The 26,478-nt window shown below is 38.6% G+C and overlaps 1 long non-coding RNA gene and 1 gene segment (V, D, J or C); both read right to left on the bottom strand.

The window, feature by feature from the left end:
* Positions 1-26,478, bottom strand: part of LOC105096961 (T-cell receptor alpha chain constant-like) — a 356,030-nt gene that overhangs the window by 275,142 nt on the left and 54,410 nt on the right.
* LOC135321296 (uncharacterized) lies at positions 20,866-23,662 on the bottom strand. The gene is made up of 4 exons (XR_010380903.1): positions 23,142-23,662; positions 22,404-22,689; positions 22,204-22,317; positions 20,866-20,890 (listed from the first exon to the last, which is right to left on the bottom strand). It is a non-coding gene; the product is annotated as an uncharacterized LOC135321296 (long non-coding RNA).

The raw sequence follows: 26,478 nt of genomic DNA, 5'->3' as shown, positions 1-26,478 counted from the left end.
GGTAATTAAAGCCAGAGTCCTAGATGAGATCGTAGGGGAGGTGGAGCTTTGCCTCCTCCCTCAGGCTCTCCAGCCGACCTGAGAAGTAAGTTGACATAAAACAGATCAACGGGAGAAAAGCACACAGATTTTACCTAATGGTTTTTACACGTACATCGGGGCTCTCATAGAAAAATGAAGACCCAAAGTGGCTAGGCCTAAGTGCTTATATAGTAGGTTGAACAAAGGGCGACAATTGTGGAAAGGTAACTGAAATATATAGGTAGAATAAAGGAAGACAAGAGTTGCTTTAACAAGGTCTGTTTGCACAGCGTTCTTTCAGCCTCAACTCCCATCTCTGGTGAAAAGAGTGTTTCCTTCAATGTAAGGAGGGCATCTTTTACATGGCACTTTCAACTCCTGCTTTCAGGAAGAAAAAGAGGGGGAGGGGTCAGAGCACCTACTAATTTTAAGTTCCCCTTCTTGCATCTACCGTTTTTAAGTTCCTTCAGCTCAACATAACCAATATACCAAAGTGGCGTATTTGGGGATGGCGTGTCCTGAACCCCTTCAAGATCATTTGAAGAGAGTCCTCAGTTTGAGGACTGAGTTCTGAGACAACACAACATGTAGACACCAGCCGGAGGAGGGAGATCTAGAAAAGAGGACTGAGCAGCAGTGGTTTGTGAGGAAGAAGGCAAAAAGGAGACTGTGGAGTCTCAGAATTCAGGCGAAATGGTGTTTCCAGGAGTAGCCATAATGCCACATTCTTCTGAGACACGCAGTAAGATAAGGAACAGTAATGCAACACTGGATTTGTTGCGATGAAACTTATTGGTGACCTTAGCAAGGGTGATTCCAATGGAATGGTAGGGATGAAAATCTGATGGTAGTGGGTTCAAGTAAGAAAGGGGTTAGCGAGTAGGAGAAGACATTTAGAATACTTTTTAAAGGAATTTTGTTATTAAGAGAGCCAAGGAACAAAAATATTATAAACCGTTTTCACCCATTGAACCACTAATTCTGGTTCTAGGATGCTGTGCTAATAAAATGATGAGAAATTCAAATTCAAATTTATATTTATAGATATACACCATAATGCTATTTAAAACGATTAAAAGTTGGAAATAAATAATCAAAATATCCCCAAAAAGGAAAATTACAAAGTTATGTGTAAGCCCAATGTATATCTGTGGTATATAATAGTAGATAATTCAAACTATAAATACAAAGTGTTTTTAATGACAAAAATGAGTCTGTTAATTAAAGGACATACAATAGTTTCTATAATAAGATGTAACAATGTGCAAAATTGTGAATAAGTTAGAAATAAGTAAAAAGAATGAGTGCTTGTCTATGTGGTCGAGTTGTGGATGTTTTTGGTATTTTTCCAAAATTTTCCAATCAGAAATTTATAAAACATACGTAGGATTAATTATATTTGTATTTATTATAATGAAGTTAAACCAGTGATTATCTGTATTTACATAACTCTTGTTATTTTGAGTAAATAATATCTTCAATGCATCATAAATTCAGCTTATTATATAGTATAAAACCAAAAGGCTCCCCCCCGCCTTTGTCTGTATTAATTATGGACCTAGTTGTTGTCAATGACAGAATCTCAACTTATGCTGGGTTGAATCCAAGAGAGAATATTTTGACTTTTGCAGCTCCAGGCAGAGCTGGATCTATGCCCTCAGATAGGCTCTCAGATCTGTCTTTCTTCACATCTCTGCATTGTCTTTCTCTGTATCTTAGGCTAAGGTGTGGAAGATGTTCCCCAAACTGGTCCAGTGATTAACTTGCGCGACTCACAATGACATGGCAGCTCTACTGTGCAGAAAAAAACAAGAAAACCACAGATGTCCACTTGAATGAATCTATCTGCAAAGCAGTTGTATTCAGTGCTTGCATCTTTGTGCTCTTTTCCACAATGGTTTCTAATTTTGAGATGCTGTGAACCTATTCCAAAAACTCTGCCAATTTTCAATTTTAATGATAGATGAAAAGAAGTATTGACTCCTGTTTCAGACAACTCTTCTCTGCCCTTGGTCCATTCCTGTTTCTCCTCTCTTTTTCTTAAATCATTCTCGGTCTCTTCCACCATTCAAGACCCTAAATGAGTACATGGCATCACTCAACATTCTAGAACAAGAAAACTTTTTCTTGACAGAAAGTGGTGAGTGAGATAATTCTAAATCTATTGGTTGCTCTTCTAGGATGGACCGTAGATATTTGATGAAAGTAAAAGATACAAACGCTGACTGGAAGTTTCCACATCTCTCACTTCATCCATCACTGGGCGCTACAGAAAGTCTTTTATGCAATAAAACAGATTTCTCCTCCTCACTTTTCTCAGTTTCTACTTTGAACAGTGCCTTTCTCTCTCTGAATGATGTGGAAATAAAACTAAATCACCCAAAGGTGGAATAACCATTTTAGTTTTACTACAGTGTAAATGTCTACTTTTTATATGCTTACTTGAGGCTCAAAACCTGCACCATTTAATAGAAAAATGGAGCTACAAGACCCCTAAAAATTTAATATATTGCTGCCTGAAGAAACATTCTTTTTTAGGTACACCAAACCATGCTTTTTTAAGAGTGAACCAAATTAGACACCAAACATGTTCGTGATGATAAAAGACACAGCAGGGGTAAATTAGAAATCAGCCCTAATGTCGAAGGACTGTCTGCTTAGTTTATCCTTAGGGCAACTCAGTACTCTGAAGGGCAGGGAAGTAGTTGGGAGCACATCTAACCCACATCAGTACAAGTTCTGAGGAGGGTAAAAATCTCACAGGAGAGCAGGTGTTATTTTCAGTGACAACTGTGCAAGGGTTTTTGCAGTCGGAGAAGGAAGAGAACAGATTGCAAAGCAAAGCAGAATGTAGCTACGTTTTATTTGTCTGGTCTGTACTGTTAGATTTAAAAGTCTGTCCTCTATGAGGTTAATGAATACAGAGAAGATGCTAGTTTCCCCCCTACACCCAAACAAAACTCATGCTGGAAAGTGATCGTGAAACTGCAGGGCACTGGGAAAGTGTCTGGATTTTTCCTCTCCTGCAGTATGGGTGTTAGTTGATGGTAGAACGCTCAGGGAAAAGGAAATTTATTTGTTCATTGAATCAATTATTATGAAAACCTAGCTTTTCCATACATTTAAAAATATGTTTGTAAAAGTAAATTTTTGATGTTAGCAGTTTAAATTTAGATTAATAGTTCATTCTAAAAAAACAATTTCAAGATTTTTAAAAAAATATTGCTTATAATAAGACAGATAATCTCATGACATTTTTTTTTCTTTGTCTGGAAAGAAATCCAGTTCTGGGCTGTGTGTGACCCTCTTGGACTAACCATTGCTTCAAGCTAACTTTTCATATTTTCTCACAATGCCATCCAATAAAAATTGTCCCTTTAAGTAATATTAAAATTTTTTAATTTCCCAAAGTCTTCTTGCTTATTTTCTTGATCTTTGCCCTTAATAATTTTTATCATGCCTAAAGTGTGTGCTTTTACTCTTATCCTCATTTAAATTCTACACATGCTTCAAGTAAAAATTCAAAATCCAATTTCCATGAATCTGGAAGTGATTTTTTCTTTCAATCTGTGGTGAATTTTACTAGCACTTTGGTCGGTCAGTTCTTGTATGGTATCTTCCCTCATTTAAAACTTAAAATTCTTGGTTTGGCACAAAATCATATTATTTTGTAATCCTTTCTGCAAATTACTGGAAAATGGATATCCCACTTGTTTTTTGAATATTCCCTGTAATAAGGAACATATTACACCTCAGAGCAGTCTGTTTTGTTTCGAAAAACCTCTAATTGTTCATTTTTTTCTTATATGGAGCTAAAATTTTTTTCCATAAAAATTCTAACCATTGGCTATAAATTTGCCTTTATACATGGGTGTAAATAGTACCAGTCATTCATTCATTCAACCATCACTCAGTGAGTGCTTATTAGTAAGAAAAACATTGATATCTTCATGAAGCTTAAATCTAGTAAGAGTGATATTCCCACGGCTGTTACATAGTAAGCTCTTTGTGTATAAGCATCGTGCCTAAAATATTTTTATATTGCCTAACAAAATGTGTAGAGAGATATGAATTCTGAGAAATGTTTTGTGCTGATTAAAAGCAGAAGTGAGCAGCCTTTCTTGCAGGGTTGCATACAGACTGAGGGTGAAGGGTCCCCATGAATACAGGGCTGAGTCTATGACCTACACAGAGACATATTCTTCCTTGTGGTGGCGGCTCTCACTCTTGCTTTCTACTTATCTCTGAAACAGTGGAAACTACAAGGTCAAGGTCTTCCCTAGCCTTGTGTCTGAAGTGTAAACACCTACAGTCTTATGTAACTGCTGTTAAAGAGAGAAGCCTCTCCCTGCTGGCACTTGTGGACTGGGGACTCTGCTCCATTTTCTGTTTGCTCTCTTCCCTATTCAGAGAGAAAATAAACAAAGCTTTCCATTTATTCAGTGATTCATTTCATTGTCTCCAACTTTTCCGGAAACAAGCAAGCAAAATTTACTTTTAAAGGACTAAAACAGGACCTGAATAAATAAACAGACATATAATATCCTTAGGTAGGAAGACATTATGTCCTAAAATGTCAGTTTCCAATGTAATTCCAGCCAGAATTCTATTAGTTTGAAACATACTGAATAAGTGAGAATATCTTGGAATTGTCAGCTGTGTTTTGAAAAAGAATATTAAGATTGAATTTCCTGTTTTATGACACAAAAACTTACTCCAGACAAAACAGTACAATATAGGCAGTAAGCCAGTAAGTGAAACATGGTAAAATCCAGAAGGGAACCAGATGTTACTGGTTTTGAGTCATGGCGTGTGAACATGAAGTGGCTTTCATTTTTCTCAATATTTGCTAATACTCTGCTTTATCACACCTCTCTTTTCCATTGGGAAACAGGTTGTCTTTTCTTTTTCTTCAGTTATTAAAGCAGTTTTGTTTCGACAATTCATGATTTCATTTTGAACCTTAATTACCATTTTAGAGTGAAAACTCTGCCATCCACCTCCACCCAGCAGGAGGGTTCCAGTGTCTTCCAACAGGTGGGCTGTGCTGTTTTTTTTTTTTTTTTTTTTTCACATTTCTTCCCTCTCACCCCTTAGAAGACAGGCAGAGAGGTGGGCGAGAATAAAGCACTCTCCTTTCACCCTTTCCTTGGCTGAGTAGCCTTGCCTCCTTGGTTGCTCAGACTGCTCTTCCTCCTTGTGAACGGCCCCATATTGTGCAGGAGAGGTCCCTGCCTCTTCCTGTTGGTTCTGATCTCTGCTCTTATCTCTGGCTGGTCACGGATTCTGTCTCAGTGGCAGATAACCAAATACTTGCCTTCTTATGATGGTGTGTTAGTGGTTTCTTCAGGGACGACAGAGCTCTCCAGTCTGCGGTTTCCTGGAAAGAGTGATCAGCCTCCAGCACAAACTCTTCCTCTTGACCAAGCTCACACTTGGACCAAGAGCACAGCCTCCAGCAGCTGCGTTCTCCCTACCACGCGGCAGCTCTTTGGGGTGGGGTAGATTCAGGCAAATTGGTTCAGAACCTAGACAGATTCATTAAACTCACAGGAAACTATGGGAACTTGCTTCAGTAAAAGTTGGGAATGTAGGCTAGAGCACACCGTCTTCTAGCTCCGCTTTCTTTCTCCTGCATTTTATCTTTTTGCCACAGGAACCTGATCTCCTCTGCCAGTTCAGAGGCTGAGAACTTATTATCTTCCAGACACATAACTATAGCCCAACTTCAGCTTAAGTGGAGTGGGGCAGGCTGGACTAGTTACCCCCAGTTATAGAGGAAGGAGTTGGATGGGATAAGTTAAACCTCTTTCTTCCTGCTCAAGGCCTGCATTTTCTCCAAAGTCACCTCCTGATGCTCCCAGTCCCCATTCCAATCTCTCTTTTGTTATGTCGGTCAAGCAGCTTTGGCCTCTCTCATCCCAGTGGAATTGCCAAGAACTTCTTTCAAGTCGGAACTGGAGCGTTTAGTGATTCCTCTCACCAGCACCCAATTCTGCAGTGATTCTTACACTATTCTCTAATGTTTGGAAGCAGGGCAAGTTTTTAATAAAGACTTATATTGTTTGGTTACACATACGTACACAGGAACATAAAGTATGACAAAGACATTGCAATAGTGGAAAAGAGATTGCATATATAAAAACAATTTCCAGATGGTTGAAATATTTTATTGTAAAAAACAAAATGATACAACTGTTGGTTATAAATCTAAGAATGTTTGTATATATTTGGATTATGGAAGATATCCTTAAGTAAGGTGGAAATCCAGAAGCTATAAAGAGGACAGCCATATTAGACTATATAAATTTAAAGTATATTCAAAGGCAAAAGATAGTCTGCCACATACTGTATAAAAAAAAGTCAGAAAACAAACAATAGAGTGAGGAAATGACAGAAAATTTTGACACCCCTAGCATACATTTAATTAATGAGAAATAAATAACCTAAAGGGAAAATGGACAGATACAAAAGGCAATTCACAGAGAAGACAATCCAATTGGTCATAAACTTTTGATCTTACTAGGAGCCAGGGAAATGCAAATTAGAGCAAAAACGAGTTAATTTTTGGCTTGTCATATTTGCAAAATTAAAACAATTTATATTATTCCAAACTAATGACAATAAAGGAGGACAGAAATTCACACAGACTGCTGGTGGAAGTGTGAAATGTTACAACTTTATTTGAAGATAATCCAAGATGTCAGTTAAAAATAAAAATAGAGATATCCTTTGATCCAATAATCTAATTTTTAGAAATCCATCCCAAAGATAAACTGTGCAAATATAGATATAATTATTTATCACAGCAGTAGTTCTGCACTGACAAAGCTGAAGATCTATCAATAAAGAAATCCTTGAATAGATTATGGCACCTCTACACTGTGGACAATGAGATATAAGTTAAAATAAATAAGCTAGAATAATGTCTAGTGATCTGTAGGGGTGCCTATGATTATACTAAGTGAAAAATGAAACAGATTTATTATATGTACATGTATAGACATATACCAATAAAAACAAACCAACAAATCAATAAGCATATAAATCAAACAACCAACCATTATATACATATATGGCTGTGTGTTGCCTACATTTATACAAGCAGGGAGAATGGTGGGAAAGACACTCACCAGGTTATTAAAATTGTTCATCTCATAAGGATGAGAGAGAGGGATGAGTAAGGGTTAAATTTTTCTTTATTTATCTTTGTATTGCTTCATTTATTATAATAGAATTGTTTTTATAATTTGAACTATATTAAAGTTTAAAGAAAAAAGAAAAAAATCAGATTAAAACAAAATGCTTTTTTTTCTTTTTTAATCTGCTAAGATTTGAAAGTGAGAGTCAATTTTAGGACAGGATTGAAAACATTCAGCGAATGCAGTTGGCGATGGTTTTTCCTGCAACAAAGTTATCATTTCCTTTCCATACTTCACTTATGCTGCCCACAGTTTCTAATCTTTTCATTTAGGGTCAGTGGGTCTCCCCTAGTCCCTGCAGCAGGTGAGTCTGAGATATTAGCTCTGAGGTTTTGGTCTTACAGTTTTTATTGTTCCTTTTACTGTGGGCATCCTGAGTGCACAGAAATACTCCCTTGAGTCTCCTGACCTCACAGTGAGAATGACACTCTCGGCTGCTTTCTGCAAGGTCAAGAAAATCATTGAAAATCAAAATTTCTGGAGGCTCCTGCACTTTGAAAAACCACTTGAAATATCTCCCCATTGAGATGCTCCCCAAACCAAGAAAGAAAATAACGGGATTACTTGCAAGATATTTGCAGTTCAGAGCCACAAACTCCCCTTCTTGTGTGAAGATCTCAGTTTGGGATTGAATGACTCTTTGGGAGCTGTCAAATCCTACAGAGCAAGTGACAATAGAGAAGAGGATGGGCTGGATCTGCAACTCACAGTGAGACGGTTCTGAACAGCCTGTTTAGAAGCCCCAAATCCCCGTGTCTGAAGAAGATTAAAGAAGAAATCACAGCCTGATGTTTATTACTCATTTTCTTTCCCTGTCCAGGAAAGCATCTTCAGATGCTCTCATCTTAGGACCCTCAGGGTGGCTCCGTCCCTGCCAAGGAAGATGGAACACAGCTGCCCATGGCTGGCTGGGATGGCACATGTGGGCACACTTCTGATCTCCCTGAGTAAAATCTGTGCTGTTCTGCCAAGCCCGGGGCTCCACTCTGCTCTGTGTGCACAACAGGCTTCGTGCAGAGCACTGGAGCTGTGTGATGCTGCCGAGCTGGAAACAGGCATCCGGTACAGCCTGCCAACGCTCCACCATGTGACGACTCCCCACAGTTATCTAATGCCTGTTCTGTTTCCTGTTTGACACAAACGTCAGGCTTGAGTTCCTGTTGTTGAGGATTCTGAATAGAGATAGGCTTCTTTGGTTGGAGAGAAAGGAGTGAAGGAAAAAATTGGCACAATCAAACACAGTGTTGCATTATTGGAAAGTTTACAAATACGGGGCAGAGGGGTTTTGCTCTCTGTTTTGTCCAACAGCCGTAAGGACCAGGCTAAATGAGAGGTAATTTATATAAGAAGCTACATATTCAGATTTGCTTGGGAGATTAGGTTTCTGTGAAGAAATCCTTCCTCCTGGCCTCTAAGTGGGTTGGAAATGAGAAACAAGGAAAACCCAGACTGGAGTTAGAAGAACCTTCTAATTAAAGTCAGAAGACGTAATTTGTGTTCCATTCTGCTGCTTACTAGTCATGTGATGGTCAGTTAACCTCGCTGGGTCTTGATTTTCTACATTATAGAGAAATAGTGTTATTACTACTGGTATTATTAAATAAAATATAGACTATTGATACAATGATATATTTGCATGAATTAAAAAGGAATAAAATTATCTCTATCAACTTGACTAGTTCACAAGTCCATTTTGTTGAGTAAAATAAAAGAAAGTTGCTTTGTAAAAAAAAAAAAAAGCCTGCTAATATTTATGTAAAATGCCACAAAATAATTCTGCATATTTTCCATCAGTACATGCATGCATTTATTTCCATATTAATTATGATAAAGGGCCTAAACATGGATTAGCATTTACCTCTGGGAAAAGAGACCAGATGAAGATGTAGGCAGAGGGGACTTAAGCCTTATCCGTCATGTTCCAACTTTCTGAAAATGAGAGGATATTCATCTCTTAGAAGTACAAATTAAAATGTCTTAAATATATAACTAAATATTTTCAAACAATTGTAAGTCAAAACTATTAACTGTGAAGATTAGAGCTTTGCCTAATCTTCCTTCTTTGAAACCAGAAGTCGTTTCCCATGAGAGGTCAGTGGAGATTTCTGAGTTGTTGGTATAATCAGTTCAGTCTTCCACCAACTGGGTCTACTATAGAGCAAAGAATGAAGATTGCTTTTTCTTACTTGTTCATATCAAAGACGAGTTGGAGACACAAGGAGCATTCCAGTGGATGCTCTGTCAGCGGGCCAGGGAAAAGTAAGGAAGAGGAGTTAGGAGGGCAGTGAACCAGAATGCTGGTGCCCATGGGTTCAGTGAGGAGGAAGACCCGGGGGCATGGAGCTGGGGCTGAGAAGAGTCCTCAGTTATTTAATACAAGCTACAGAGTTTGGAGCTAAGAGACTTTTGAAAACTTTATTTATGTAGAGGCAAGTCCATAATTATTGCCTGAAAAAGTAACAATTAAAATGCTGAGAAATACAATGCCTTAAATAAATTCCTATTTTCATTTTTGTGTCAAACCTTCCAGTTTTTATCTATGCACTTCAATTATTTAATATTAGCATTAATAATAGCGTGGTTACAATATGTACTCTGTTTTACTTAACTGCATGTCAAGAACATCTCTGTGTTGTTAGTTTTACTAATTAGCTCGCTAAACGGTTGCACAATATTCAATCAAATTTCTCTAAATGGTTGAAAAAATTTTTACTACTTTTTTGCCTAGGAGTTTTTTCCTACTTAAAATTAGTCCATAATGTCAATTTTGAGAAATGAAACAAAAATAATGAACCAGTTAATGACTTTTATAATCCCTTTCCAAGTAATTCACTATGGAAAGAGTATGCCAAAATGTTGTACTGTCCCCAAAAGGGTATGAAAAGAACAATTTCCCACAGAATGAAGCTAAGAGGGTTATTCTCCATAAATTATTTTATACTTTCATGAACAGCAGTCGCTCACAGTTCAATTTTTTAAAGACGTTAGCTTTAAGCAGCTCTTTGATAGTTATTTTCTAACCACAGGATTTCTCAACGCTTTTTTAACCCAAGTTTCTTATTGTAAAAGAAAACATTGTTAAAAATCCAATTTGCTGTCTTATTTCCAAGCTCCTCTTAATGACTTGTGCAGGTATTCAGCCGCAGTGAGGCTGGGGCAGGCTTCCCTGGGAACCGCAGGAGCCCGAGGTTTCCCGCCTGGAAGCTGTAGGGTGCTGGGGCTAATGCACGTTATACTGAACAAGGCTCTAAATCGTCCTTCCTCTCTTACACTCCATCCAACACCTCTGCAAACAGAGATGCTAGGCTTTGCACGGATCCGGATTGGATGGTAATAGTCAGTCAGAAGCGTGGTTTGAACCATCGCCACAGGTGGCAGGTGGCCACTGGCTTAAACAGCCTGTGTGAGGATTCCACTCACCTCGCCTGGCCTCCCATCTCCCCCTGGAGAGGTAAGAGCTGACACAGGGGCAAGGTGATGGCCATCCAAGCTGTTTCTCTCATCTCAACCACCTGCTAATGCCAAAGCTCTTCCCCCTCCCTTTAGTCTTGTGAGGAACTAGCCCCTGCTCCTGTTCGCCCCGCGAGAGATGCCCGTGGCCGCGAGCCCAGGAACCAGTGTCGCCCCTTTGTTCTCTAACGGTCGGACTTGCTGAGCGTGAACTTCCACACCTGGCATGGTGACTGGGGATCCCTGGGCAAAGGAGCCACCTCTGGGGGTGGGGGTGGGGGTGTGTTTTTAGGGTTTTAATTTCTATTATTATCTATTGCCAGTGTGGTATAAAAGAGATCCTCCGGTATGTGTAGAAAGGAACTCTGAGTCAAAAGGAGCTACTGGGTAAGAGGAAAAAAGATATCTGCCAGTTGCTGAACACCAAGGATACAGCAGGCACTTACTTAACTGGAGGTTAAAGGCTATGTTTCATAACAGCTTATACAGTAGAGTTATTATCTCTAATTTCAAGAAACGGGAATCCCCAAAGCTTCAGCTGTTTTCCTACAACTAAATAGCTATTATATAGTTAGAGCAGAATTTTCGTGATCCAGTGTCTCCAAATTCCCATGATGTGTCTTGCAAAAAAAAAAAAAAGAAAGAAAGAAAGAAAACATCAGTGTGGTTACGTGCGCCACAAGCTGCTTCCTCCCGCGGGCTGCTGTTTTTGTGCGGCTGCCCTATGCCGTGTTCTCTCTGTGCCCCTCAGAGTTCAGAGCACAGTGATACAGGGCAGCGTCTGCAAGCACCACCCTTCTGATGTACAGACTTGTTGTATTTGCTGTATTCTCCGAATAAAACCTCTCTGTGGCAAAACTGGCGTACCCTTTCCCGGAGTGTCTCCATCCTCTGTGGAGAATATATTCCGGTGCCTGGTTGGGATACTGTCGAAACCAGTAGAGATCAACAGGGCCCATAGATGAAGTATCATAATTACAAAGGAGGCTCACAGTCTTCCCCTCGGTTCCAGATACTTCTGTCTCCTGGGGCCTGATCCAGTCTGCTCTCCCAGGTCCTGCAACATAGAACACACACCAGCCAAGGGTCATTCTAGCTGCCTCATCCAGAAGGACAACTCGAGTCCGGGACCAGACTCAGTTACCTGGAAGAGCCAGAGCTAGAAGTGACGTGAAGACAAACTTAAGAGTCATCATTTCTCCTGGAGTCTTCAGTGATGAGCTTCCATTATTCAGTGGCTGCTTCAGAATGACAGTCTCATAATCAGGTCACTGGGAGGGGGTTTCTGGAGGATTCATGAGTCAGAAATGGGAGGAGCTCAACTGAATTAACTACAGAGAGTTTTTTTTTTTTTTTTTTGAAGGAACAGAAATATCTTCTTTTGCAGTGACTTTGAGAAACACCGGTTCTTTGAAATAATGTGAACTCTCCACATCTGTGTAGACTTACTTTTTCATGTTCATGAACACAAGTGAAATGGAAGGTGTAAATGCTGAAGAGTTAGCAGTGGGAATTTCTGTAGGTTGAGGTCATAGACGTTCCTTTAATTTGGGTTTTTCTCTCCTAATGAAATCATTCATTATTAGTCTTGTTAATTAGAATTAGAGTATTTATTTTGGTAAGACGTTAGTCTTCTAAGATATAAATTCTATTGGTTCTTGTGGAGGAAACAGGAAAGAGTAAAAAAGAAACTGTCCAGCTGCCTTATTCCATCCAGGACAGCTAAGTATGATGAGTAAATTGTAAGCTCTCGATATTTTTGAATCTGTGACCAGCTGGGAGGATTTACCGTGTTCTTTGCATCTCAGGAGCCTTTTTGAAAAAACAAACAAACAAGCATATAAACAAAAATGTCTCCCACCAAAGTTTTCTTTTGAAAATATAGATAGATCCATCAAAGTGAAAAAAAAAAAAAAAAAAGAAGAAGAAGAAGAGAAAAGAAAAAGGAAAAAAGAGAGGAGGTCACAGTCTGGAATAATAAACTTCCTTGAGTCCAGAAAGGGGAGAGGGGCACGTTTGGGCTGACTGATGGGTGGGAAGATCTGAGACCTATGTTTTAAGTGGCTTCAGTGCCTGGAATGCCACTGCAGGAAAGATCCCATTAGGTACAATGTAGTTACTGTAGTAAGACTAACTGATCCTAAATACCATTTATTGAATAGCTACTATATGCAGGAAGGTTGGGGATGGGTCTCAGGAGGCTTTCCTTTTGGTGGAGTCATTTGAGTCTTGGCCAGAATCCCTTTATGGCATCTCAGGAATTGGCTCAACTCCCTGAACTGGGCAGCATCGGGATTTGTCAGTACTCCCTCATGCAGCTCTGAACTAGTGCAAGGAGAAGTGCTCAAATTCTCCAAAGGATATTTTGGTCATGAGACATGCCTTTCCATCAGGGTCCCAGAGGCATGTATTCTGAGATACAAACTCAGGGCCTTGGGAGCTTATAAAAATCTGCACTTTCGCTTATTTATTTATTTGTAATTTTTTTTAACCATTTTCAAGGAGGGGTAATTAGGTTTGTTTGTTTGTTTGTTTAATGGAAGTACTGAGGATTGAACCCAGGACCTCGTGCATGCTAAGCAGACACTCTACCACTGAGCTATACCCTCATCCCTCATTTATTTTTTGAGTATATCTCTTCAGGACTGTCTGGTGATATTATGAAGAGATGGGATATTCTGGATCCAGGTGTGTCAGTCAAGGACAAAAAGAGGCAGAAGGAGGGCCTTAAAAACCCTGTTGAATAAAAAACAATTTTTTAGGCAGAAGCTTAAAAAGAACAAACTAGTTGATTTACTAGTGACTAGACTAAGAACACTTGAGGAACAGGGTGATGGCATTGTTCCATTTCTCTAACTTAATATTACCCTATAAACACTTTTTATGTAACTTTATAATCTTTATATTTTAGAGCTTTTTAATAAAACATACTCTAACAAGTTGATGGCTCCATCCTGTGGCTGAATATTTAAGCTGTTATAAAATTTTGCATATAACACCCCAAGTTTCATGTTTCTTGTTTTTTCTCTCAGTTAATTTTCTCCTTAGGAAGAATTCAGTGGGGTACATGGGACTCATGACTATTTACATAACCATCTGCAAAGGATGAAAACGATCTACTTCTACCCTGATGAGGTATAGCCAAGAATGATAGTGAGCTTGGCCAGGTCAAAGCCATGTCCCAGTGTGTCATAGATGGCATTGCATTGAGCCGATATGTGGGAAGTCTCATGAGATCCCTTCCCACCACGTGTGAAAGAAATATCTAAAATTATGAACTATTTTAAACAGATTGAAAAGCAGATCAAATAGTATAATAGACTTCTTTACCCACTATATGTATTTATAAATGTTAAACATTTGTCATAATGTACAAGTATCTACGTATGACTGTGTATTTAATGCACTGGACACTGTCTCCAACAGGCATAGTGTATGGGAAAACTTGTGGTCACGTAGACTCTAAATTGCTGAGGGTGGGATGATTTTTACAGTGAATAACAAGAGTTCATATTGCAATTTTTATTTTCAATTCTAGCCTTGTACAAAACTTGAGGATTAAGGGTGGGGGAGGATAATAAGATAAAAATCCAGTTTATATACAACCTTTGAGGAACACACCTCCTGCATTAAGCATGATCGTCTGCACAGAGATTAGTCATTGGACTCTTTCTAGCTCTTGTCTTCCTAGGACTTCAGATGAAAAAATGAATACATTCCCCTCCTTCTTCCTGTTGTTTCACTTTCTGGTATTTGCCTTAAAAATACCAGGGAGACTTACACAGGATTTCCCACCTTGATTTTGTAGCTTTAAGTAAATAAAAGCTGAGTTTACCTCCCATCTTCCCTTCCTGGTTTCTGGCTCTTGATGTAGAAAAGGAGGAAAGAAAAATGGGCAGAAGTGTGCGCAGGTTGAAAAATGGCAGGAACGTTCTATTGCATTTGACCCTATTTCTTCCTTGGAATGATTATTACCTGCTCCTTTCTTACACTGTCTCCTCATTTCCCGGGTGGTGCAATCTAAAATGTGCTCAACTGCAATGGATTTTCTTAACAAACTCACGAGCCCAGGTTGCCTTTACCATCTGCATCCTCCTACAGAGACAGGGTATTAAAGCACTCCACTTACAAGCTAGTCTTTAAAATCAATTGTCAGGAGAAATAGGTCATTTTTTAACTTTAACACCTTCCCAATTTAAGGGATAGTCTACAATACTTCGAAGAGCTGGCAATCAGATATCTTATTTTAATGCCATGTCATTTGGTCACACATAGTTCTTGTTGTAATCCAGCTAAACTGTGCATGTCAGATAATAACCACACGATTCAGTTTCACTTTACAGGGATTTTAGTATTTAAAAGTGAATTATATTGTCTTTTTCTTTTCTATTTCTGAAAAAGTGCTTGATATTAAGCCCCTAGCAGGTAGTTTAAAAAAACAAAGAATGTTATAAAGCAGAAAAATAATAAACAGTGTTAAGCCCAGTACTCAAGGTCAACCAATACTGTGTTATTTTATTCACATGTTATTGATAACATGTTATTTTATCCATACGTCAAACATGTGTTATTCTGGTGTTTTGTGTACTTTTCTGGTATGTAATTGTGGTCATACTGTGCATACATTTGTTTCTCTGTGATATTTAACATGGGGCATGTAATGGAGAAAGCATAGCCTTTGGAGTTGGATAGACTTGATTTCAAACTCTATTCGTTACTTTCTGGGAGGAGACCTTAATCTTTCTGAATTTGCATTCCCTGATCTGTTAACTGAGAGTAGGAACAATGAGCCATCAGAGTTACTGTGAAAATTCAATGAAGTAACATCTGCAAAGTACAAGGCATGTAGCATTCACTCTCAATAAACAGTTGTTTCCATTGCAAACTCTTTGTAAATACAATATAGATGATTATATAATATTTCATTGAAAGAATACACCAAAACGTAACTAAGCTAAGTTTATGTTAGTTTTGCATAACTTAGTTTGGCTAACTCCTTTCTTTTGGGAGACTGCTTAAGGTACTAAGAGTTCAAATTAATGTGTAACATCTTGAGAAAATTCTACCACGTCGCTTTCATGAAGCACCTAGTATACGGAACAACCCCCAAATCAAGGGAGTAAGGAAGACTCCTGCAAACGGGGAAGAAAAATTTTTGTTTGACTCAAGCAATGATGCTTTCTGCTTCCCATTTTTTTGTTCTTTGCTAATAGGCCCAGCAAAAAAAGTTGCAGATGGAACTCTACCTGTAAATGTGTCTATTTAAGTGGAAGCAGAAAACCAAAAATAAAGCAAACTGTTCATCCATCCATGCTGTCAGGTAGAGACCATGATGGGTGGTGCACATACTAGGTGCTGGTGCAATCTTGGTAAAAGGGCTTTATTTCTACCACAGGGCATAATAGTGTGGTAATGGAGTTGGTATTATGAGTGATCCTCTGAAAATGTCAGTGATGCTGACTCTCATAGAAAAGTGCAGAGAAGGCAGTGAATGCAGTGATGTGACTCAGTCTGAGTTGGGACTCAGTAAGCCGCAGAAGTAATCGTCAACATGGACACGGGGATCTTGAGCAATAGTTGCTTTTTCTTACAGCTTGTTTTTGAGAGCATGCCCAGTTTAGCAAGTAACCCATCCAACAGTTGCAGGAGCCTCAGCTGCAGCATTTGGGTACAGGCTGCAGGTGACTAGTGAGCACAGTGCTTCCACAGCACAAAGGTAGGTGGCTGAGTCTTCGGGTTCGGTGGCTGTGATGTGCAGAGTCCTGAGAAGTTCTTTCTTGTCTAATGTGCCTCTTAATCTTCCTGACTTCTTCTCAATCCCAGTTGAAACTAGCACAAACAGAAATGCGAGACCTTTTTCTTCCTGCTTATACCAATACAGGCTTTGGAAGTTAGTCACTTTGTAGCTGCAGTTGAGAGTTGCACTGGTTCCCTCATGGACAACCAGAGATGGGGGGCTCTGTATCACCTTGTCATCACTGCTCACCCCTGTTTAGAAAAAAGCAACAAGTCAGCCACAGAACAAGTGATGTCAGATCAGATATTCTCAGAGATCATAATTATTCTCCATTAAAACCACAAGTGCTCCCAGATGAGTCAGAATGAATTCCACTTTTTCACCCTTGGTTTTCTGAAGATTAATCCTCAGGTTTTCCTGGTTGTCCCTCACCCTGTGTAGTAATGCTACTCACAGCTCAGTTGAAGCCAAAAGATGAGTAGTGAAGCTTGTGGCCACTTCTCCATCCTTCACTTCCTGGGTTGGCTTTCCTGGGCAAAAAGTGATTCACTGCCCTGAGCTTCTCCTTTTCTTTTTTGAACCGACACCCTCTTTCCCCAGCACACACGTGCATGCACACACACAAACACACACACACCCCCCATGAAAGCAAGATAGCAATTTGACTATTCAACCAACCGGAAAAAAAAGTATCACTTGGCTTTAATTCAAATTCCTCCCATCAATCACTCAGGGGAGTTATTCAAAATAGAGCACTGCCCTCTTGTGAGCTGGTGCAGAATAGCTGTAAACTTGAATGCACATGCTTTACCAGTGATGACAGATTCTTCCAAAATTGTGTCACCATGGAAAGACAGACCACCCAAAGCAACCATAGCCCCAAAAGTGGTTCTATGGCTCAGTGAAGGTGGAAGGGAGCAGTACACTGAGAAGTCAGAAAATGCTGTGGTGAAAGGCAGAAGCACTCTGTGGAGAGTTGCAATGGACCAAAAAGTAGGGAGAGAGGCCAAAGTTCTTTCCAAAAACTCCTTTGAAGACTCACTATTGATCTCATTATCCTGGAAGATATGACAGCCAGGAGAAAATAAACAAAAGATTTCTACTCCCAGGGTCTTCAAATATGGAAATTATTAAATGTGAAATATCTATGCATGCAACACTAGAAAGATAATAGGGGAAATTAACAATGAGCAAGGAATCAAGACTAGAAAACCTGACCGGGTAGATTTGATAAAGAATGAAGTATAATTTTTGTAAATGAAATAACATAGTTGTTGGATGTAATAGTTCAGAGGACTAGCCAAACAGCAGATTAAATAGAGCTGAAGAGATAATTAGTGAACTGAAAGATCGATGTGAATTATTGTGAATCCAGTATAGCATAGAATCTCTAGGATACTGACCTGATAATCTACCAGGATTTTTAAACCAGCAACCCAGATTATTTGTATAAACAGCCACATTTTAGAAACATTGTCAAATCAGAGAGATTTTAGAAGCAGTCAGGAAAAAAAGAGGTTATTGACTCTATTGAATGGCAATAACACTGAGAGAACACTTCTCAAAATCAGCAATGGAAGCCATGATATACTGGAAAATAGCTTCAAGATGCTGTCAGAAAACAGCTATTAATCTAGAATTGTAAGTAAACTATCTTTCAAGAATGAGGTTGAAATTAAGACTGCAGAAGTTTATCTCCAATAGACCTTCAACTCTAAAGGAAGTATCTCAGGAAGGAGCAAAAAAAATCTCAGGAGGATCTGAGATGCAAGAAGGGACCGTAACATAGGGGAACTGGTAACATAGGGGTAATCTAAATAAATATTGGCAGCATAAAGCTGTATTAGTAATGTCTTTTCCTTTTAAAGTCAGTAACTAAAATATTGACCGATGATAGCATGTAAACCAGCAAAGTTTGATCTAAGTAACAGTATTTTAAGGTTTTTGAATTTTTCAGAAAGGAGGTTAAACTATAGGTTAACCTTAGATTTTAAGTAAGCATAGTAAAACTTCAAAAGTAAACACTAAAGATTATTATTTTTTTTAAACATTTTTTATTGATTTATAATAATTTTACAATGTTGTGCTAAAGGATTATTTTTAAAAAGAGCATGTAACTTTCAAACCAATAGAGGGGGGAATTGAATGAACAAAACAAAACAAAACAACAACACTAATTGAATCACCTTCCCCCACACACAAAAGGAAAAGAAAGGAGAAAACAAATATAAAGTACATGCTGTTAACATGGTGGAATCAAGTCCTAATTTATGAAAAATTCTGAAAAATGTAAATGGAACTAACACACCAATTAAAAAGTAGAGATTTTAAGACTGATACAAACCCAAGTCCAGACATACACTTGTTTGAAGAAACTAACTTAAACACGAGAGCTGGAAAGTTTGAAAATCAAAGGATGAAAAAAATATATGACAGGAAAACACTAACCAAAATAAACTTGGGAATCTATGTTGTAACTGATAAAGAAGGTCTTTAAATCATAATAAAAGGTTTAATTAATTCCAGCATGATGAAATGATTTTGAATTTCCATGCATTTAATAATATTGAATACATAAAGCAAAAATTGACAGCATTATAGAGAGAAATTAAAAAATTTACTCTTGCCCTGAGATCCCCACATGGCTCTGTCAATTACTGACAGGCCAAAGAGACAAAATGTCACTTACTATATAGAAAATCCAAATAAATTTGATTTAATTGACATATATGGAACTCTGCATCAAAAAATGAGATTATTTCTTCTCAAGCACACACATAATAAATTAACCAAATTTTGGGCTATAAAGCACATTTGCACAAATCTCAAAGAATCACTATAATAAAGATGTTATTCTTTGACAAACAAATAATACTGCTACATATTTCACGTGTGACCATGTAATTCAGGTTCTGTTAAAAATGTGACTTTATCCCAGAGGTGTATTTTGAATTATTTATGGATGAAATGACTAATGTTTAGGACTTACTTTATTTTTTGGTTTCGTTTTAAATTTTTATTTATTTGTTTTTAATTGAATAAATTTGATGTGTAACATTGTGTAAGTTTAAGGTATACAGTGTGTTACTTGACTACAGCATTTATAGTAACATGAATGCCAGTGCAGCAGTATTTACCACATTACATAATTAGAGTACACTCCTGTTTTCTAAATTAATTATACCATTCATTAGCTCTCTACAGCTTATTTACTACTTGTTACAATGATTTCTATCCATTTTTAAGAGAAACATGTTAAATCTACTGTGATTGTGTACTGATCATTTCTCCTTATATTCTGACAAAATAAGTAAGTAAATCTATTATATACATTATTTATTTTTTCTACTTTACCTCAAGATTCTTTTTTTAAAACATTTTTTTACTGAGTTATAGTCATTGTACAATGTTGTGTCAAATTCCAGTGTAGAGCACAATTTTTCAGTTATACATGAACATACATATATTCATTGTCACTCTTTTTTTTGCTGTGAGCTACTACAAGATCTTGTATATATTTCCCTGTGCTATACAGTGTAATCTTGTTTATCTGTTCTACATATGCCTGCCAGTATTTACAAATTTTGAACTCCCAGTCTATGCCTTCCCACCCTCCCTCTCCCTTGGCAACCACAAGTTTGTATTCTATGTCTATGAGATGAGTCTGTTTCTGTTTTGTATTTATGTTCTTTTTTTTTTTTTTTTAGATTCAACATATGAGCAATCTCATATGGTATTTTTCTTTCTCTTTCTGGCTTACTTCACTTAGAATGACATTCTCCAGGAACATCCATGTTGCTGCAAATGGCTTATGTTGTCATTTTTATGGCTGAATAGTATTCCATTGTATAAATATTTCACATCTTCTTTATCCAGTCATCTGCTGATGGACATTTAGGCTGTTTCCATGTCTTGGCTATTGTAAATAGTGATGCTATGAACATTGGGGTGCAGGTGTCTTTTTGAAGTAGGTATTATATACGTTAAAAAGGAGTTGTGTTCATTAAGCAAAGAGCACATTCTTTGGGAGATAAAGCCTTGAATACATGAGTGTTTGCAGTAATGGGAGGGCAGGGGATGGGGGTTGCGTGCACAATCACGTTTCATGCCAAGGGCAGCAGGAGCTGGAGGCAGCACAGTGACTGGGGTCCTAGCTGGAAGTCTGAGTGCAGGCTGTAGGTGCCTGTGGAGCACTGTGCTGCCAGCACAGAGGTCGGTGCCTGCATCCTTAGGCTCAGAGGCTGAAATGCTCAGTACGCTGTCCTTTCTTGTTCCACCAAATGAGCAGTCAGTTTCCCATTTCTGGTCAATTCACCACCCTTATATAAGGTTATCAAGAGGACAGGACCTTCCCCAGCATCCTGCTTGTACCATAGCAAAATGTTGAGTATGCTTGAGGAACTGCAGTTCATGGAGACGTCCTCTCCTTCCTGGATGGGCATGGGCTGAGGACTCTGATTCAGATGTTGGCCATTCACACCTGTTTGGAAAGACAAAAGAAGGTATTCAAAAATCATTTTTTAGATCACCTTTCTCAGAGCTGTGATGGACACTCTATTCCCTAACTCCCTAGCCCTGCTTCTGGGCTTTTCCCTTTTCTCCCTCCCACCCTTTCTTTTCTCCTTCTGTTTCCTTCTTTTCATAGACCTGGTTAAAACCTCACTTCCTTCCCTCATAGAATTTCCACCCCTTCAGAATTCCCTGTGCAAGGCTCAGAAAACCCTCAATACTCACATCTCAGCTGCATCCATAAGATTATTAGTAAACCTTCAAGGAACATCCCCGTCACAAGGCTTTCAGCAAGAATTACTTCCTAAAAGAGTTATTGCTTCAAGAAGCTACTCTGGGCTTAGAGTAACACAATGAATACCATCATGATGTTAAAATATCTGTTCTGTGTATCTGCCAATCTGGAGGTTTCTCTAAATTTTGAGCTGTTCATATGAATAGAGGCACTGCCCCCTTGTGGCTAGTCACTAGATTGCTGTCCTTTCATGCTACTGTTTGAGTTTTAAAAAAGAATTCTATTTCTCCCATTCATTTGATGAGCACTTATTAAGTACCTACTACCTGCTAGGGAAATACAGAGACATGAACAAGACAGACAGGAACCCTGCCCCTGGGCATCTTACAATTTCTCTTTGGAAAATCAGTAAAAGCTAAATGATTATCATGGTGAAATAAAGATATATATATTTTTTCTATTCCTTTTGAGAACCCACTGAAATGACAGTAAAAAATGTTTTAAAAGTTATGAACTCCAACAGGTGAGGGGTGACAGCAGGTGAGATGTTTTGGGAATTGAGAGTGACTAGACAAGTGGGAACTGGCCTAGCCAACTGAAGGAAGTTGAATCCTAAGAGCCCGTAGAGGGAAATGCTAAAAAAAAAAAAAAAGATTTAAAATGTTGAATAAACATTACATAAAACCCAGCTTGGTTGTGATGTATTATGCTTTTATATAAGATGCTAATTCTTTTTGCCAATATTTTGTTCAGAAGTTTTGAATTTATGTTCATTGAATGAGGTTACCCTATAATTTAAAAAAATTCTCTATTAAAGTGTTACTGTCAAGATTATGCTGTCCTTGGGAGGAGGGAAGTAGCTCAGTGATCAGGTCCTGGATTCAGTCCCCAGTACTGCCATTAAAAAAAAAAAATGATACTGTCCTTGTGCAATACTTCCTTTTTTTTTTTTTTTAGTAAGTTTGGTGCACCACTTATGATAGGTTATGCTGTCATAATAACCAGCTCTAGAATCTCAGTGGCTTAAAGAAAGAGTTGTTTGTACCCACCTAGTTCATTTTGTATCAAGGTGATTCTCCAGGTCAGCTGCACTCCATGTGATGACCAATGTCCTCATGTCAGAACTTCTGTTAACAGTGTATCCATACACAATGAAAAAATCACTACAGTTCAAGAAAGCAGAGGTCAAAAGTTAAGCTAGACAGTTAGATGTCTCTATCATGAAATGACACATGCCATTTCTACTTACATTTCTTTGCCCAAAGGCCACATTGATCTTCAGGAGGCATGTGGTTCTCCTGCGTGGCTGGAAGGACAGGAGAATTGGACTTTGATGGACAGCCCTTGGGTGTCTGTAGTCAACCTTTGGACTTATCACTGGGAACCCATTTTCTCTCTTCTCCTTGTGTGGCAGACAAGTACTCCTTCCCCAGGGGTGACTTTAGGATCCCCTTTTCAGTAACTTCTTCTGATCAAAGGCAGGGTCTCTGACTGGCATTCTGTAGTCTTCCTCAGGCTCCTCATGGTCTGAAGATCTACCAAGAAAACAACCAGAAAACAAAGAAAGAAAAAAAACAAGTAAACTGCCTACTCCACACACTCAGTATACAATTATGGAACTGTCACTTGGTTACAACAAACAGGTTCTCTTGGGAAGAAGAAAGAATAGACACACAGTGTTGGTCTAAAGCGACTCTGTGGTGCCAGGAGGCACTGCTCCTGGCCCTTCTTACCCTGGGTTGAGGAGACTGATTGTACTCTGTGCAAAGACCTCCATTGCTCACTGCTTTTTTTTTTTTTTTAATTATTATTGAAGTATAGTCAGTTTACAATGTTGTGTCAATTTCTGGTGTACAGCATAATGTTTTCGTCATACATATACATGCATATATTCGTTTCCATATTCTTTTTCATCGTAAGCTACTACAGGATAATTGAATACAGTTTTCTGAGCTCCACAGTAGAAATCTGCCATTTATCTACTCACCGTTTTTCAGTCTCTGACTTAGCTCTCAGGAATACTCTTCTCCCATTATCTTCTTTGGCCACGTGTTAAGGACTATGCCTTCCTTTGGGAATAAATAGGTTTCTCAGCTCTTCTTTGCCTGAGTTTGTTAAAAGCTGAAGAATTTCAGTTGACCATCGAACAATGCAGGGCCTTGGCACCAATGCTCACACAGTCAAAAATCTGCATATAACTTATAGTCAGTCCTCTTTACCCACGGTTCCTCCATATCCAAAATTTTGTACCCCCAATTCAACCAACCATGGACTGTGTAGTGAGGTACTATTTACTATTGAAAAAAAATCCATGTATAAGTGGACCCACACATGGATTCAAACCCATGTTGTTCAAGGGTTAACTGCATTTTGAATCTCTAGTGATGAAAGTTCGTTTAGGCCACGCTGATTTGGTCATCCAGGCCTTTCAAAAGATTAGTTGCCTTCTTACCTATTTGATTCCAGTAAGAGTCACATATTTATATATTTACAAAATTTGTTTTTATAAAATGTACACATATAAAATATACAGATTAATAAAGTATATTCCTATATTTGTAAGATCTTTACAAATCAGCATGATGCCGGAAGAGGAAATGAATGGCTTTTACTGCAGTTTCAGATTTGATAATCTAACAATGAAGGAATTAGAAAACTGCTTCTGTTTTCCTGAAGTAAGTAGTTCGTTCCACACAGCTGTTTAGGACCACCTTGAAAAACGCTTTGTGATTTATTTTAACCCATGATACTAACATCATACCGGGGAATCTCAGAGACCAATGTTCTTTTATACACTGAGTTGAAATATGGGAACATTTTTCATAGAAGGAGTTTTACACCAGAAGTTCTCAGCTGTGCCACCGCAGTGCCTGCCTCCTTCCTGTCTGTGGTTCATGGGATTCTCCAAAGTCTCTGAGCAGGTGGCTGCCTTGGTGGAGCCCGAAGGTTTTTGATTAGCTTCTTCTGTCGTTTCTATTACCGTGGTAACGCCAGAGAGCACAGAAGTACTTTCCTGAGTCTGCCAGCTGTGAGGATGAGATGGTGAGGCTGATGGATTGCTTTGCCTTTTGGAAGTTCACAGAGTAGCGATCCCGCTTTGCGTTTGCCTTATTGTCATCCTGATAAATAAGGAAAGCCATCCCTCCGCTGGGACCCTGTTTGTACCAGTACAAAGTATACCTCAGCGCTGAGGTTTCATACGTGCAGTGCATGGTCACAGCTTGTCCTTCTTGTGCTGTTTCTGTGGTCTGAGTTTGGGTTACTTTCGCAGCCATCCCAGATCCTATGGAAAAATGAGAAGACAGGGTCGTTCCTCTGAAATGTCTCATGGGTCATGAGGGCTAGATTAATTTCAGACACAAAGACAAAGAAAAGGATCGCATGGTGTTTCATCTTGCCACCTCTCTCCCCCCTGCAGACCCCCGCCAGGCACAACTTGCACAGCCCCATCCCTGAGCTCTAAGAGGAAGCTGAGACCCCACGTGCAGGGCCACACGTACCGAAGCCAAAGGAGGCCACGAATGCCCACAGCAGGCCAGGCAGGAGCATGACAGGAGGTCTTGTCCGGCTGAGATTTCTCTCGTTCTCACTCCAGCGGAGACCGGCCCTTCTCTGAGTGCCGGGAGCAGAGTCCTGGGGCTTTTACACATTTCTGCCCCCGAAACAGGAAGTAACGTTCGTAAGGAGGGCGTCACAGTCAGTCTATTCAGAGACTGGAACATCCACCCACTGCAAACCACTGTTGTGTTTTGATGTCTTTTCAGGGCAATACCTTTGAAAGATGGCATTGTATTCAGCAAGGTACAGGAATGAGTTTAATTATCTTTTTGCTATTGAGTTCTTGCTTAAAACCATTGTGATCAGAGACTATATTCCAAGTGATTGAAATCCTTTGAAATTGATTAAGCTGTGCTTTAAGATCCAGAATAGAGTCAACTTTGATAAATATTCTGTGTGCATTTGAAAATAATCTGTGTTTTGTTGTTTTGGGGTAAATTTGGTAAAGGATAGTAAATGTGTGTTGTAAATAAGAATATTTTCCCTGTGTTTTTACTGCAAGATGAGTGTTAATGCCTGCCACCAGGCTTGTGTATTTGTTCATTGACTTTTTAAATCAACAAATGATACTAGTTTAATTCTTCTGACTAACTCTACTGTTTCATGTTTGATACATTTTTTAAACATTTTTTAAAATGAGTTATAGTCATTTTACAATGTTGTGTCAAATTCCAGTGTAGAGCACAATTTTTCAGTTATACATGAACATACATATGTTCATTGTCACATTTTTTTTTTCCTGTTGTGCATGTTTGATACATTTTGAAGCTATGCTATTCAGCGCGTATAAAAACAGAATTGTGCTACCTTCTGGTAGATTGTAGATTTGATCATTTTGAGTATTGCTCTGTATCTGTCGTAACAGTTCCCAGTTTGATGTCTATTTTATCCCATATTAATGTAGCTAGTAGCTTTTTTTTTGATTAGGGAATCCAAAAGTCTTGCTATCCACATGCAAAAGAAAGAAATTGTCTCTTTTGACCTCCCACCACATTAAAGAATTAACCTGAAATGGAAATGGATCAATGACCTCAATGTACAAATTAAACCTATAAAAGTCTTAGAAGAAAACATAGGTGTAAGTCTTTATGACATTGGATTGGCAATGGCTTTTAAAACATGACATCAAAGCAGAAGTAACTAAAGAAAAAAATAAATGAATTATACTTTATCAAAATTCAAAGCTTTGAAAAATACTGCCTCAAACAATACTATCAAGAAAGTGAAAAAAAGAAGCCTCAGAAAGGGAGAAACTGTTTGTAACCAATGTATCTGTTAAGGGTTGAGTATACAGAATACATAAAGAATACTGGCAAGCTAACAATAAAGAGATGAATGACCCAAACTAAGTTTTAATTTTAACAGAATTTTAACAGGCTGCTGGGGACTGTAGGGATACATTAACATTACTTTCCTGTGTACTCTCTATATAGCTTCACTCTGTACCCTTTTGTATAATTTTAAATTTTATACCACATGTATTTATTATTTATCCAAAAATCCAAGAATAATATTTATTGAGTTTTTTTTCACTGTGAACCAACTAATTAGATGGTTGGAATTCCATGCCCCCACCCCCACCCAAGGGATGGGGAGAGGGGCTGGAGGTTGAGCCAATCACCAATGGCCAATGATGTAATCAGTTATGACTCTGTGATGAAGCCTCCCTAAAAGCCCCCAACACTGGGTTCAGAGAGGTTCTTGCGTGGTGAACACATGGAGGTGATGGGAGAGTGGGACATGGAGACGGCATGGAAGCTCTGCAG

This window comes from Camelus dromedarius, chromosome 5 (assembly GCF_036321535.1).
Source record: "Camelus dromedarius isolate mCamDro1 chromosome 5, mCamDro1.pat, whole genome shotgun sequence".
Classification (NCBI taxonomy): domain Eukaryota; kingdom Metazoa; phylum Chordata; class Mammalia; order Artiodactyla; family Camelidae; genus Camelus; species Camelus dromedarius.
The sequence above is the reverse complement of the archived record's forward strand: the minus strand, read 5'-3'. Positions and strand labels throughout refer to the sequence as shown.